The sequence below is a fragment of the Muntiacus reevesi genome, chromosome 12 (genome assembly GCF_963930625.1).
Source record: "Muntiacus reevesi chromosome 12, mMunRee1.1, whole genome shotgun sequence".
In the NCBI taxonomy this organism is placed as follows: domain Eukaryota; kingdom Metazoa; phylum Chordata; class Mammalia; order Artiodactyla; family Cervidae; genus Muntiacus; species Muntiacus reevesi.
Window position 1 is genome coordinate 69,964,856 of NC_089260.1, and position 16,815 is coordinate 69,981,670.

General features: G+C 48.0%; 1 pseudogene; it reads right to left on the reverse strand.

The window, feature by feature from the left end:
* Window positions 1-452: 452 nt before the first annotated feature.
* On the reverse strand, window positions 453-1,671 carry LOC136144893 (ADP/ATP translocase 2 pseudogene; annotated as a pseudogene).
* Between the last annotated feature and the right edge of the window lie 15,144 nt (window positions 1,672-16,815).

Sequence of the window (16,815 nt, forward strand, 5' to 3'; positions counted from 1 at the left end):
ACCCAGGGTCTGTCTTCTGCTCAGGCACCCCTGCGTCCCCACTGCATGTATCACCTCTCTGTTGCTGAGATCACCAAGAGTCCCTTTACTAACACCACCAGTTTTGAAGACAGTCACGTCCAGGCCCAGCTGGGAACCAACTATAGATGGACAAGGGGACAGTGAACAACCCCAGGGTATAGGGCATCTTTCATGATGTCTGGCCAATTCTGGTCTAGCAGCCAAAGTCAGGAAATAAATAAAGAACAAAAAAGGTATAAGCAGGAAGCACAACTCTAGGTGAAAAAGGACTTAAAATACATCATACACAGTGCACTGTGTGGATCTTGATTGGACTCTGATTTGGAAAAAAAAAAATTGCCAAAGTGATCTGGGAGGCAATTCTGTACTTTTAACTATGGGTTGGGTATTAGATGATATTAGAAATTTCTCATCAATGATCTCAGGTGAGGTTTTTTTTTTTTTTTTTTTTTTTATTTCTTCAAATTTATTTGCCAGGAGTGACTGAAATAAAAAATTAATTGGGTCCCATCGTCGTCATGGAAATGGCTTTAAGAGAAAACTGGTCAGGTGAATATTATTGCTTCCCATTTTCAACCAGTAAATAGTTGCCATTGATAAATAGACAGCTAACAGTCTGTCAGGAATGCTCAAGATATGTTATATAATACAACATGTCTAGTCACAGGAGAAAAACTAGGAAATAACTTAGGTGAACTTCTTGATTTCATCATACAGGACAAGCACAAAAGCCCCACCCATGCCTCTGAGAACATTGGACCACGCGCCTTTGAAAAAGGCTTTGGCTCCTTCGTCACGAGCAATCTTCCTCCAGCAGTCAAGCGTTCCTGTGTACATGATATCAGTTCCTTTGCGCCCTGACTGCATCATCATGCGGTGACGCACAGTGTCAAACGGATATAGGAAGTCAACCCAGCAACTGCCGTGACCGACTGTGCAATCATCCAGCTGATGAAGATATGTGTGTTCTTGGGATCTGGAAGCATTCCCTTGGCAGTGTCATAGATACTGAAGTAGGCAGCTCGGTAGATGATAATACCCTGCACAGACACGTTAAAGCCTTGGTACAGGCCCCTAATCCCGTCAGATTTGTAGATCTTAACCAGGCAGTCACCGAGGCCTCTGAATTCCCTTTCAGCTCCAGCTTTGCCCATGTCGGCTGCTAGACGGGTACGGGCAAAGTCGAGAGGGTACACGAAACACAGGGACGTGGCCCCGGCGGCACCACCTGATGCCAGATTCCCTGCAAAGTAGCGCCAAAACTGGGTCCTCTTGTCCACACCACCCAGGAAGATCTGCTTGTATTTATCTTTGAAGGCAAAGTTGAGAGCCTGGGTGGGGAAGTATCTAATCACATTGGCCAGGTTACCACGCCAGAAGGACAGGACTCCCTGCTCCTTGGGGATACGAACCACGCAGTCTATGATGCCCTTGTACTGCTTATCTGCAGTGATTTGCTTGCTGGCATGCTGCACCTGCAGCAGCAGCTTCACCCGCTCGATGGGCGCGACCGCGGTCTTGGAGATGGCCGCGGTCACTCCACCTGCCAGGAAGTCCTTGGCGAAGGACACGGCGGCATCTGTCATCTTGGAAGGAAAGAGTAAGCGAACAACTGAAAGATAGGCGAGGAACCGGCTTGGACTCCGGGGCTCTGGGCTCAGGTGAGGTGTTGGAGTGTGGTTAGGTGAGGAAAAGGCCTTTCGTTTTAGAAGATACTTGTTGAAATATTCAGGAGTAAGTGATCATGATATCTGCATCTTACTTTCCAGTGGCCCAGCAAATAAAAAAGCAAAAATAAAAGTAAAATGCAAACACTATTCAGTCTTCAGAAGTAGTTACAAGAATAATAAAAAATGAAATGCAAGCAAGGAGCCAAGGGAAATGAGATACAGTCTCTTTGGGTCGTCTCTTGGTCTTTTATTAAGATTTTCAAGAAAGTGCTGGTCTGTCTCAGAGGTAATACAGGGTGTGGGCCCCTCCTGGGCTGAGTTTCAAAGTGGACTGGTCGCAGCATCATCAGAGTCCGAGCATGGCAGAGGGAGGGGCCTCCCTCATGGAGCTGAGCTTCGGATCTTATGGATCCTACAGACTCATTGGAAAAGACCCCGAAGCTGGGAAAGATTGAAGGCAGAAGGAGAAGGGGATGACAGAGGATGAGATGGTTGAATGGCATCACCGACTCAATGGACATGAGTTAGAGTAAACTCTGGGGGTTGGCAATAGACAGGGAAGCCTGGCCTGCTGTAGTCCATGGGGTCTCAAAGAGTCGGGCACGACTGAGTGACTGAACTGAACTGACTCATCCAGGGTAGCCCTCAGATGAAATTTAAGGAAACTCTCTGAGGACTGTACCAGCCTGGGCTGGGAGCCCGGCAAGCCCTCCAGCGGAATGAGTTGAATGAAAGGGTATAGATTCATGTGCTAGTCCTTCGCCCACCGTAGGAGGCCTGCTGGGAACAAAGGCTGTTCCACATGACCTCTCTGCCCCCTCCTCTGCCCTGTCCAGTCCATCGATCACTGTGTCATGCCTCTGAGCCTGGCAATCGTTTTCTAGGGCATAACTGAAAAAGTGGGACACAGATCTCTATTGATTGCTGGAGACCAAGAGCATTTTCCCATGGGTCTGGAAAGGTCATTGGCCGTTCATTTACTCATTTGCCCATTTATTCATTCACTCAAGAACCTGGTGCTGCTCAAGTGCTGTGGACCTGAGGGTTAGAAGATAACTGCCCAGGAAGTACTCACCATCATCACAAGCACAAATGGTGATTAAATGGGGAACACATGTAAATCCATGACTGATTCACGTCAATGTATGGCAAAAACCACTACAATATTGTAAAGTAATTAGCCTCCAAGTAATAAAAATAAATGAAAAAAATACAAAATAAAAAAAAATAAATAAAATGCTACATGAATCAAAAAAAAAAAAAAAACCCAAAAAAACGGTGATTAAGTCCATTACGGGCTATGTCTTTAGAGGTCAGCACGGCACAGAATAAAGAGAAGGCATCTTACCCACCCCCCCAGGGTGTGGAAAGGAAAGGGTGAAGGCAGGGAAATTAATAAGCAGGGAAGACAGGCTTGGGATGATCTCCTGAATAATCATAGTGATCTTTATTGATGTTCTTACATCTGTGGTGTTAGAGAAGACTCTTGAGCATCCCCTGGACTGCAAGGAGATCCAGCCAGTCCATCCTAAAGGAGATCAGTCCTGGGTGTTCATTGGAAGGACTGATGTTAAAGCTGAAACTCTAATACTTTGGCCACCTCATGCGAAGAGTTGACTCATTGGAAAAGACCCTGATGCTGGGAAAGATTGAAGATGGGAGGAGAAGGGGATGACAGAGGATGAGATGGTTGGAGGGCATCACCGACTCCATGGGCATGGGTTTGGGTGGGCTCTGGGAGTTGGTGATGGACAGGGAGGCCTGGCGTGCTGAAGTCCATGGGGTCGCAAAGAGTCAGACACGACTGATCGACTGAACTGAACTGAACATCAATATGGCAGCATCATCTTCTTTAATCCTCTCAGCAAGGGAACAAGGGTTAAAGACCTGATTCTCTAAGAAGACCTGATTCTCTTACCCCCAACACACAGAGGGGACATCAAGGTTGAGAGAGGTTAGGTAACTTTCCCTTAAGGCAAGAGATGCAGATGAGATCTGAACCCGCCTTCAAGGCTGCCCACTCAAGAGTTGGGCAGCTGCCATCAAATACTGCTGCCTCTGCAAGGAAGGGGAGAGGTGGGGAGGCAGAAACACAAGAGCCAAGATAAGGAGAGATGCCCAATAGAAGGGCACTGAGTTTGGAGAGCAAAACAAAGGGTGTGAGGGCAAGGGCTGAGGCCTAAGGGGGCTTTATGAGCTCATTTTGCAGGGGTGGAGACTATTCCCTATGTTAAAGGAATTGTCAAAGACATACAACCCCAGTGGCAGAGCAAGAATTCAGGCCCACACTCTCAGCATGAAGACCTACAGCTCTGAACCCTACTGGGGTGGCTTGTCAGGTACTGGTTGGTCTTGAGTGGGGCCAAGGTCAGCTGGGCAGCAGAGTGGGAGGTATGAGTTGGGAGTGGGGAGCAAGTATCTGTTGTTTTTTTTTTTTCCTAGTTAAATAAAAAACTGGATAGCAGAAGTGCTGCCTCAGCGCTAAGCCCACATGTGCATAAGGACACGTACAAATGCATTGGCTGGGCTGACTGGTTAAACTCCTCTGAGATCAGGCTAAAGCCGGCAAATATTTAACCAGGGAGGGGAAAGGTATGAGCTGGGTTTCTCAGAGCCTGCAGGACCCAGCCCGAGCTCTGATCCCAGGCACCCCTGAAAACTGCTGAGTGAGGTTCCTGCCTGAGGATGCCTTCCCCTCCCCCTCTTCGCCACCCTGCTTCTGGGCAGCTCCAAGCTCATATATGTAGCCTCCATTCTTTTCTGGGCCCTCAGTGCTGGTCAGCTCAAGGGCAGATATTCCCTATGATCAGGGCAGAAACTCTCCACTGTAGAGGTTTTCAGGACTAGGACTTCTCTTTTATAGATGGGGAAACTGAGGCCCGCAGAAGGGAATCCCTTACCTAGGGTCACACTAGCAGGAGAGAAAAACTCAGTCTCCTGACACCCTGTCTTGGCCTCATCCTTCCTGTCTTCATGTGCTCAAGCTGCCGTAACAAAAGACCATAGACCAGGTGGCTTAAGCAACGAAGAATTGGTTTCTCACACTTCCGCAGGCTGGGAAGTCCAAGGTCAAGGCAGATGCTGTTCCTGCTGAGACCTCTCTTCCTGGTGTGCAGATGGCCACTCTCCTGCTGTGTCCGCACAACCTGGCGAGAGCCCTTTCTCTTCTACTTTTCATAAAGGCGTTAATCCATCTTAAGAAGTCCATCCACAAGGCCTCACAAGTGAGGAGTGGGAAATCCCCATGAACACGGGAGCCATGCATGTGAAGGGGCAGACCACAGGTCAGTAGCTGTGCAGGCAACAGAAAGGATGAGGCAGTGAATGGACTTGAGGGTTTCCAAAGAAACCGGAAAGCTTGGAGGACCAGCTAAGACAAGAAGCTGAAACTGGGTGGGATGTGTATGCTCAGTCCTGTGACTCTTTGTGACCCCATGGATTATGGCCCATCAAGCTCCTCTGTCCATGGGATTTTCCAGGCAAGAATACTGGAGAGAGTAGCCATTCCCTTCTCCAGGGGATCTTCCCAACCCATAGACTGAACCCAGGTCTCCTGCATTGCAAGCAGATTCTTTACTCTCTGAGCTACCAGGGAAGCCCTCACTAATCTTGATCAACTTCTAAAGGCCCACTTTCAATCATCACCATTTTGGGAGTAGAACTTCCACATGAATTCTCAGTTCAGTACAGTCACTCAGTCATGTCCAACTCTTTGTGACCCCATGGACTGCAGTATACCAGGCCTCCCTATCCATCACCAACACCCAGAACTTGCTCAAACTCATGTCCATTGAGTCACTGATGCCATATAACCATCACATCCTCTGTCTTTCCCTTCTTCTCCTGCTTTCCATCTCTCCCAGCATCAGGGTGTTTTCAAAAGAGTCAGCTCTTCACATTAGGTGGCCAAGGTATTGGAGTTTCATCTTCAACATCAGTACTTCCAATGAATATTCAGGACTGATTTCCTTTAGGATGGACTGGCTGGATCTCCTTGTAGTCCAAGGGACTCTCTAGAGTATTTTCCAACACCACAGTTCAAAAGCATCAATTCTTCAGCACTCCACTTTCTTTATAGTCCAACTCTCATATCCATACATGACTACTGGAAAAACCATAGCCTTGAGTTGGTGAACCTTTGTTGGCAAAGTACTGTCTCTGCTTTTTAATATGCTGTCTAGGTTGGTCATAACTTTTCTCCCAAGGAGCAAGCGTGTTTTAATTTCATGACCACAGTCACCATCTGTAGTGATTTCGGTGCCCAAGAAAACAAAGTCTGACACTGTTTCCACTGTTTCTCCATCTATTTGCCATGAAGTGATGGGATCGGATGCCATGATCTTTGTTTTCTGAATGTTGAGCTTTAAGCCAACTTTTTCACTCTCTCCTTTCACTTTAATCAAGAGGCTCTTTAGTTCTTCACTCTCTGCCATAAGTGTAGTGCCATCTGCATATCTGAGGTTATTGGTATTTCTCCTGGAAATCTTGATTCCAGCTTGTGCTTCATCCAGCCCAGCATTTCTCATGATGTGCTCTGCATATAAGTTAAATAAGCGTGGTGACAGTAAAGAGCCTTGATGTACTCCTTTTCCTATTTGGAACCAGTCTGTTGTTCCATGTCCAGTTCTAGCTGTTGCTTCCTGAGCTGCATACAGATTTCTCAAGAGGCAAGTCAGGTGGTCTGGTATTTCCATCTCTTTCAGAATTTTCTACAGTTTATTGTGATCCACATAGTCAAAGATTTTGGCATAGTCAATAAAGCAAAAATAGATGTTTTTCTGAAACTCTCTTGCTTTTTCAATGATCCAGCGGATGTTGGCAATTTGATCTCTGGTTCCTGTGCTTTTTCTAAAATCAGCTTGAACATCTGGAAGTTCACGGTTCACATGAATTTTGGGGGGACACAAATATTCAATCTAGAGGATTCCCGAAGATTAGGAGGATACCTCGGGCCTCATTGCTTCTTCATTCTTCTGCAAATTCTATACCCCACCACTCTTATTATCTAAAATATTCTGTTTTTTTCCTGGACTCCAGTTCCCTCCTCAGTGGATGAGGAGTCTTTGTTTTTCATCTCTGCAACTCTGAGCTGGCCCAGTGCTGGGTACAGATTGGGCACCTGGTGGTGGTGGTGAAGTCACTGAATTGTGTCCAACTCTTGTGACCCCATGGACTATAGCCCACCATGCTTCTCTGTCCATGGGATTTTCCTGACAAGAATATTGGAGTGGGTTGCGATTTCTTCTCCATAGACAGGGTGCTAGATTTGTTAAATCCATTTACCTTTCTCTTTCCACATATCCCACATTCTGCTTCCCAATTAATATTTCTGTGGATATGTTGGGAGAAATGTAGACCGTGGTTGAGTATGTGCAAAGGCCCTGAGGCATGAATGTTCACAACCAAAACACTTGGAAGAATTTGGAGGCCGATGTTGGATGCAGAGAGCAAAGGGGAGAGTCACAGGGAGGTGTGCTAGTTTTCTGGGGCTATCATAATGAAATTCCCCAGACTGGGTGACTTAAACAACAGAAATGTACTGTTTTGGGGCACTAAAAATTTGAAATCAGTGTGTAAACCTGGCTGATTCCTTCTGAGGCCTCTCTTCTGGGCTTGTAGATGATCATTTTTCTCCTCCCTATGTCTTCACAGGCTCTTCCCTCTGTGTGTGTATGTGTACATGTTTGTGTCCTCATCTCCTATTCTTATAAGGACACAGGCCATGTTGGATTAGGGCCTCCCCCGGTGACCTGATTTTTACTCTAACTGCCTCTTTAAAGGGCTTCCCTGGTGGCTCAGTGGTAAAGAATCCACCTGCCAAAGCAGAAGATGCAGGTTCAATTCCTGGCTTGGGAAGATCCCCTGGAGAAAAAATGGCAATCCACTCCAGTATTCTGTCCTGGGAAATCCCATGGACAGAGGAACCTACAGGGTTATAGTCCATGGGGTCACCTTTTTAAAGACCCTGTCTCCAAATACGGCCACATTCTGAGATCCTGGGAGTTAGAATTTCAATATATGGATTTGAGGGGAGGGGACACAATTTAGCTCATGATAGGCAGGGCCTTGGAAGGACTTGTAGATCTGGAAAGGGAGTTTGGACTTTATTCTAAGCTGATGTAAGGCCAGCAGAGGATTGGAAATTAAGTGGTAGATTTACTTTTTTAAAAGATTCCTTGGCTGCTGCATGATGGTTAGAGTTTAGGGGGTTAAAGGTTGAAGCAAAGATGGGGCCACTGGAGGAGATGGGTTGAAAGTTGACGGTGGGTGCCATGGCTAGTCTAGGTTCACAAAATGTGTAGAATCAAGGTCTATTCCCTGGGAAGTTTGGATTCAACTCTCGTTCAGCCTCTCAATGGCCGGGTGACTCTGGCCAGTGACTCCATGTCTCTTGGGATCTGTTGCAAAGTCTGTAAAATCAGGTTCCGGAGGACAGCTCACTGCCTTGCCAGCACCCCAGGAGATGATGTGTGGTGAGCGTCCTGTGGCTATGCATTCAAAGGTGGGGTCACCAGTACCCTCTCCCCAGGCTGGGTGTCCGTCCCAGCAACCCTGATGGTCGTGTCCAGCCCCTGTGGGCAGCCGGCCTCTGTGCTTCACAGAGTGGGTTCATTCTGACCCCCAGAGGCTCTGTTAGATTTTGAACCCTGGGCTGCCCCCTGGAAAGTGTCTAGCCTTATGCTTCCGTCTTAAGTCTTAGGGTCACAAGAGCCAGTCCACACCTGTTCCAACCGTGGTGGGACCCCCAGGAGTTGGAGTCTGCACCCAGTCTCGCCTCCCAGAGACGGTGACCCTGGCTGCCACATCAGTCTCGTGTCTGCATCTTGCTTTGCTCAGACATAAAATAATGACAGCAATAATTACCTGTTGTGAAGGACAAATGAGATAACACCTACTGGATGGTTAGCACAGTGCCTGGTATGTGGTAAACACCTAATCAAGGTTAAAGATTTTATGATCTCAATTCCATTGGTGAGCAAAAATGAAAGTTACTCAAACTCTTACCTGGGAGGCTTCTCACGAGTCTGAGGATGGGGGAAGTGGATTCAGCGTATCTTGCAACTTTATTTCATCTTTGCCTCCAGTGGAAGCCTTGGATGGCTGTCTCATGGGCTGTGGGTACTATCATTATTAAGGTCACTGGTTTCTTTTCCAGTGAATACACTCTTACACCGAATACAAGGAACACACTCTTCATGTGACCAGGGTCCCAGAGCATCATTCCATAAGCTGTCATCAAAGGCTCCCTCTCAGGACTCCTCTCCAAGTTATGAGGACCCTATGGTCCCTCCCACAGCCACTCGGCATGGCTTCCTCTAGACAAGGTCTGTCCCCAGGACAGACTTGCCCGGGAACAGCCTCTGCTCAGCCTATGAGCCTGTGTTCACGGAGATGGGGCTGGAGGCTCCCCCAACATCATTTTCTGAGGCACAGTTTCAAGGCATAAATCAAACCACAGAGCACAAAAATGATTCCTAGGTGAATTCCTTAAATCCTCCTGGTTACACCAGGAAGCAATGTTCCATTCACACTGGCCCTGACATTTCTCTCACACCCTTCTCTGCTCGTAACAAGGGGAAATGCAGTGTGCCCAGAACCTTCCCCAGGAGCTGGGTCTAGCTCGAATTTAATACCTCGTTTGCTTTTGATGGTGTTTATTTTTACCAATGATTTCAATTTACGACCAGTGAAACAGCTTCTCCACTTAGAACACTGATGCAATGTTTTCCTTTACATTTTTATGTTTCAGTTTATATAAGGGATCCATTAATTTTTATTTTTTTAATGTGAAGTAATAAATTTCACCAAATGTACTTGGGTGATGGTAAAAATCACAAATGTAATATGCCAAAGACTGCTGTTTGGGAAACATTACTCAAACACAAACATGAATCCAGGCAGGGAAAATGAGGTCCCAGAAGGAGACGCCAGGCAATCAGGATGTGGAGGAGCTGGGACCACCCAGGGAGTCACATGTATTATGTACTTTCTTTCCTGAGTTAGGGTTTCCCTGGTGGCTCAGTGGTAAAGAATCTGCCTGCCATTGCAGGAGACATGGATTTGATCCCTGGGTTGGGAAGATCCCCTGAGGGAAGAAATGTCAATCCATTCCAGTCTTCTTGCCTGGGAAATCCATGGACAGAGGAGCCTGGCGGGCTATAGTCCATGGGGTCACAAAAGAGCCAGACATAACGTAGGAACTAAACAACAAAAACAACTTGCCCCAGTTACTCTTGCCACCAGCGTGCAAGATGCTATTTTCCTTGTTGCGGTTGTGAAAACCGGGTTCCAGAGAGGTTACATGACTTTCCCAGAGTCACACAGCTGAATGATGTGGAGACAGGACCAGAGGCCTTGTCCCCTGGGTCAAGTGCTCTTTCTACCTCGGCCTGAAGCCTCCTTGTTCAAGGTCCCTTCTCCCCTCCCCTGCACAACTGGGGAGCTGGCTTCAAAAACTCTGAGCTGTCTTTTCTGAGCATGTCTCTGTCCTTGGCAGTAACTCTGGTCCTGGTTACACTGACTCCACGTAAAACAAGGAATTCCTCATTGAGATGACCCTCCACAAAGTGCTGACCTGTTTTTTAAAACTGCACCGGACTCTGTCTAATTTCTCTTGCAAGAGGTCCCGTCTGGCCATCCAGAATTCTTGCACTGAGAAGCACCTGCTCGGACCTTGGGGACCGACTTACACTAACTTGACGTTGTACCCAGCCTTGTGTGTTACCTGGCTTTCCACGTGAGTGCACTGATACCCTGAGAACTGCTGTCACTTACACACTCACCCAGCAGAGAAGCTGGCCTTCCAGCTCGGTCCCCCCGCCCTTGCCCTATAATTCCAGAGGCGCCTCCATCTCCCTTGACCCTGGCATCCCTGTACCAGACTGTGCCCCTTATCTCTGGGCTCTCTCCTGTTGCTGGAAGCATTGGTCACCAGCGGTCACAATGGGCTCCTTTGAAGAGGTAGGACTGGGGGTTGGAGGCAAGGCAGGACCATCTGGTTCTTCTCCGGATAGACCCCGCTCCTGGGCTTGCACACCCTTGGCCTCAAGAGCAGGACAGAGGGAAGAGCCTGGGCTGAGAAACTGGAAGCCTCATTCCTGGATCACTCACTCACTCCTAGGGACTTTGGGCAAGATGTGGTCCCTTGGTTTGTTCATCTGCAAAATGGGGAGGAGCTTCAGGAATCGCCATCTCAAGGTTTTTATGTGGCCCACAAACACTCTTTTGCTCCGTTCTTGCTTCGTGCCCCACCCCAGAGCAGTTTAAAAAATCAAAACGGTTCAAATAAAAAATCCAACTGTCCAGATGTTTCCTTGAAAAGAGAGAAATTGGCATCACTGACCTCATTTCCTGCAGGACAGAGGAGGCTGGAGTAGAGTTCTGGCCGTCCCAGGGGACGGGAACTTGGATCTCCAGACCTCCACTCTCTACCCCCTAGGGCACCCCCCAGGTCAAGGGTCAGCTGCCTTTAGCAGCTGTTCTGATGATTTGTTATAAACGAGGAAAAATTTTCGGTATCTCTCTAAGATGAATGAGGGGAAAAGCTGAACAGAGAATTTACCCAGGAAAGGGAAATGTTCTCTTTCTCTCCTTCTTTTACAATATTTTGGTTTGGTGTGGTTTGGTCCGGTGTGTGGACATGCATGAACGCAAATGTACTCACTCATGCACACATGCACACATGCATGGAAATGACAGCTCCTCTTATTTAATGTGCGAAGTGGCCCTTCATTTCCAGGGTCGGCATCTGCCCCCAAGGCCTCGGAGAAGGCTGCTACCCAGGGCTGGGAGGGCTGGAGGTCCCTTCCCAGGGGACAGGCTCTGCAGCAGTTGGCTGACCGCATGGCAGCCCAGAGGGCCAGCCACTAGGAGGCTGAGTCCAGAATGCGCTGTTTTGTTGTGTAATTAACACACAGTGTTCATTTTTAGGGCCTGACTTGGGAACGAGAGCCAAGAGCATTCCTATGGGGTCAGAAGGGAGCATGTTTACTGGAGGCTGGAGAAGGCACTTCCTCCAATAAGCCCCTTGGGTAGAGTTTTCAAGATCCAGGACTCAGTAGATTCTCAGCAGGCACCTACCGCACGTGGGCCCTGGACTAGACCTGGAGAGAGGGCCAGCAGTTAGATGCCAGCCTATCCTGAGGGAGCTCCCAGGGATGTGGGGGACCTGCCCTGTAAGGAGACCACCCCCGTGGGCTAAGGACAGAGGCAGTGAGGAGCCCAGAGAACTAGAGGGACTGGGGGCAAGGAGACTGGCAATCTGGGGCAGTGAATCCAGAGAAGACAGGAGAAGGATAAGTTTTCTCCTCCTTGAGGGCTATTTGCAAGTATCTTCTTTTGGAATCACAATTGATTTCTTCTCCTGACTGCAAGTATAATTCATTCTTTTTTCCAAACAAATTTAAATGTGATGAAATGCATGAGTCCAAGCATAAACGTTCATCTGAGATAACCAATGCCCAGTGTTGGCTGCATACGTTTCTCTGGCATTTTCTTCTAGGATTCAGCTTAAGACACCTGGGGACTCACTTCGCTCCAGGCCTGACAGCATCACATGGTTGCACTTAATCCTCACAACAGCACCATGAGGAAGGTGCTACCTGCAAGCCCGTTTCTACATGGGGAAACTGAGTCACAGTGCGAGTGAGTCACTCGGTCCAGGTTACACAGGAAGGAAGTGGCAAGATCAGGACCCCTGGCTCCAGGTCTGGGCTCTTAACCCTGAGACATAGGAAGTCAAGATACCCACCCATCCTCACCCACACTCATAAGCTAGTCTTGTTCTAGAACTCTTGGACTTAACCCCCGCTCTCTGCCACCTTCAACATAATGATTAAGCACATACACCTACACTGAAGTATTATTTCCCCAAATGGTCTCAGGGTGTACTAAATATCCCACATTTCAGGTCAATCTTGTGCTACTTTCACTCTTCACTATAAGCAACTCTGCTCTTCAGTTCAAAATCTGTTTGACACTCCAAATTCAAACATACTGCCATTGATCTGACCCATCTCTTCTTTATGGTTTTTTTTTGGGCGGTTTCCAACTTTCTTAAACACAAGGCTCCCACAGAGACCTTGGCCAAGGCCAATGAGAATTTCCACTGGACTGGTTCCTGGAAGATGGACCTCGGGGTCAATGGTGTGGACACGCAGCCCAGAGAGGCCTGCCAAACTGCCCAGGAAAATCTGCTCGAGGGCTCACTTCCCTCTGCTGGAGCAGGAAGGTCTGAGCTGGGTGGTGTTTAAATGCCTTTCCTGGACTCCACTCACTTTCTGCTTTCATCTGTGCTCTTGGATGGCCTTGAGAAGGTCATATAAATAACCAACAAAGGCTGTGATGTGGTCAGCCACTACAGTTCCCAGGAGGACAGGTTGGTTTGGAGGTCCTCAGGTATAAGTTACATGGAGGCCTCCCTTCCTCCTGGCAGCCCCCAGCCAGCAGGCACAGTCCAGAGAGCAGAATTCAAGGTGGACTTCAGCCTCCACTTCTGCCCCTGCACAGGGTACACTTCACTCTAGTTAGGGCAGTGAGCTGGATCCCGGCTGCCTGGATTCAAATCCCACCTCTAAGTCCTATGAGTCATGTGCTCTTGGACAAGCCACTTAACTCTATGTGTCAATTTCCTGGTGTGAAATGGATGCCTGTTATAATAGTAAACGCCTCCCTGCCTGGCCAGCAGCGGTGAGAATTAAGCTGAAATATCTAAAGCCTTTAGAGACATATACAGTAAAGATTCAATAGATGATTGCCACTAGGCAGTTAACCATCCCCCTGGGCAGTTATTAGGGTTTGGCCATCCCTTCCAGAGACTTTGTTTTTCTCCAGCATGAAGGCTTCTTTTCGCCTCCGAGGCTGCGTGTTTTATTGGAAAGATACAAGATTTGGGAACCAGAGAGAAAGGAGCTGGGATCTGACTCTCCCCTCCAATCCATGTGACTTTAACTGAATTTTTTTTCTAGTCTGATCTTCACATCTCAGAGTTTCATGTATATATACTTGAGACCTATCCACGCACATAGCCAAGAGGGGCCCCACAAGTGCTGTTTCTTCTGTCACTTCAAGAAACCAGGACAGTAGAGGGTGGAAGGTGGAGAATTCGGGACTAGGACGGGGGAGGGATGTGTGGATAGATCCAGAAAGGAGTTTGTATTTTTGGCTCACAGGGGAGCCTTTCCAAAGCCATCGACGGTGGCCATGTCCTGCCTTGTCAGCATCCCTGAAACCCACCGCAGAGCCATCCAGATGCTAAAGCACTAGCAGGCTCAATACCCCAGGGCACAGCATATCCTCTCTTCCAGCCTCCTCATCCTTCAAGACCCAGCCTTGGGCTGCCTCCTCCTGGAAGCGTGGACCGTTCTCCAAACTGGGATTGTCACCTCCTAGGATCTCCCCTGGCTCTTCTTTTGTACTTTTTTGCAGGGATTTCATTCCACTCATATTTCAGCCAACTAGAGCTGCTGTTCTTCCCGAGAGATGGAAGTTTCCAGAAGGAAGAGGCTGGTGTAGTGCAAGGCAGGTGGGGACGGGGGCATTGGCGTCATGACTTACTGTCGGGCAGCTCTGGGGACAAAGCACTTAGGCTCTCTGCCTTAGCAAGAGTGGGGCCACGCTTGGTGAGCACCATGCCACCCCGCTCTGTAGCTGGTGGGCCATGTGCATTCCGTGGGTTCCTGGAGCAGGTGAGTTCTTCTCCCTCTCCTGCTTTTGTAGAGAAGGAAAGAGTGGAGACTCAGAGGTAGCAAGAGCTTCGTCCAAGGACACACAGACTATAAGGGGCAGAGCTAGAATCTGATCTCAAGTTTGTAAGTACATGCCCCCAGGTGTCACCTGCTTCAGAGATGGGGGACTTAGGAGAGGCTTTGGATGGGGGCTAGTTCAATCTTTTCAGTTGCTTGGTTGTGCCTGACTCTTTGCGATCCCATGGACTGCAGCACGCCAAGCTTCCTTGTCCATCTCCAACTCCCAGAGACTACTCAAACTCATGTCCATTGAGTCAGTAATGCCATCCAACCAACTCATCCTCTGTCATCCCCTTCTCCTCCTGCCTTCAATCTTTCCCAGCATCAGGGTCTTTTCCAATGAGTCAGTTCTCATCAGGTGGCCAAAGTATTGGAGCTTCAGCTTTAACCTCAGTCCTTTCAATGAATATTCAGGGTTGATTTCCCTTATGTATCCTATAAAACAGGGGTCCCCAACCTCTGAGCTCTAATGCCTGAGGATCTGAGGTGGAGCTGATGTAATAATAATAATAAAGTGCACAATAAATGCAATGTACTTGAATCATCCTGAAACCACCCCTCCCCTGACCCTGGTCTGTGGAAAAATTGTCTTCCACCAGACCAGGCCCTGGTGCCAAAAATGTTAGGGACCACTGCTCTAGAACACAGTACAAGAATTTCCCATAAGGAATTTGACCTGCCAGCAGCACACAGAGGTTCACTGCCTTGAGTCGTCACAATTAGAATTTTTGGGTCTAGGTGGAGCAAATGACACCAAGCGCCCCCACCAATGCCTTGCCAAGCTGGGAGACACCCCGGAAGAGAAGGGGCAGTTGTCCCAAGTCAGGAGAGGTGCGCCTACCTCCTGGCTCCTCCCTCAGGCCGCCTTTCTCCCCTGAGCCTTGGGAACCTGCTTTGCTACAAGAATCCGGAAGCAGCATGAGTGAAGGCCCCGTGCCCATGGCACCTGTCATCACAGATGAGGAAACTGAACTTTAGAAAAGTGAAAGGGCCCCTGGAATTCCAACTCAGGTGAGTTGGCAGTGTTTTTAAACACCGGACTTGATGGCTGAGGTTCATCTGGCCTAAGTTATCCAGGCATAGGGAACAGTCACAGAATGACTATGGTTTCAAAACTGTTAATCTATAGTGTAGATAAATGCTGGCGGGCATCAGAATCACCTGGAGTGTGTGTGATCTTCCCTAATGCAGATCACACATCTGTTCTCCACGATGCACACACATGGGATGTTTATGGGAGAAATGAAGACCCAGGGCTTCCCTGGTGGTCCAGTGGTTAAGAATCCAGCTTACAATGCAGGGGGCACAGGTTCGATCCCTAGTCCAGGAAGATCCCACATGCCGCAGGGCAACTAAGCCCATGCACCTCAACTGCTGAGGCTGCACCGTAGAGCCTGTGCTTTGCAACCAGAGAGTAGCTCTGGATCACTGCAACTACAGAAAGCCTGCGTGCAGCAACGAAGACCCAGCACAGCCAATAAATAATTATTTTTTAAAAAAAAGCAGAACAAGAAGAATGCATCACTTGGGTATGTGTCCTCCAGGCTGCCTGTCTTCAGCTGTTCATAACGTTACTGGAGTTGATTTCTGCCAAGCAGGTAGCAGCCTGCCCATTGCACTTCGCTTGTTTTTTGACTTCTACTTATAAACCGAGTTGAAATCTAATCAGATAAGTCCTGACCCAGTAAACAACCTGTGGAATGGCAAACGTTTTCAGCTAGTTCCTGCAGTGGCCTGCTGGCTGAAACTGCAGAGATATGGTGCTCTCCACCCCCTGAAGCTCAACATTCAGAAAACTAAGATCATGGCATCTGGTCCCGTCACTTCATGGGAAATAGATGGGGAAACAGTGGAAACAGTGTCAGACTTTGTTTTTTGGAGCTCCAAGATCACTGAAGATGGTGATTGCAGCCATGGAATTATCTTTTTTTTTTTTTTCTTTTTAGCTTCTTTTTATTTTATTAAAAAAATTTTTTTTTTATTAGTTGGAGGCTAATTACTTCACAATATTTCAGTGGGTTTTGTCATACATTGACACGAATCAGCCATAGAGTTACATGTGTTCCCCATCCCGATCCCCCCTCCCCCTCCACCCGACTCCTCTGGGTCCTCCCAGTGCACCAGGCCCGAGCACTTGTCTCATGCATCCCACCTGGGCTGGTGATCTGTTTCACCATAGATAATATACATGCTGTTCTTTCGAAACATCCCACCCTCACCTTCTCCCACAGAGTTCAAAAGTCTGTTCTGTACTTCTGTATCTCTTTTTCTGTTTTGCATATAGGGTTATCGTTACCATCTTTCTAAATTCCATATATATGTGTTAGTATGCTGTAATGTTCTTTATATTTCTGGCTTACTTCACTCTGTATAATGGG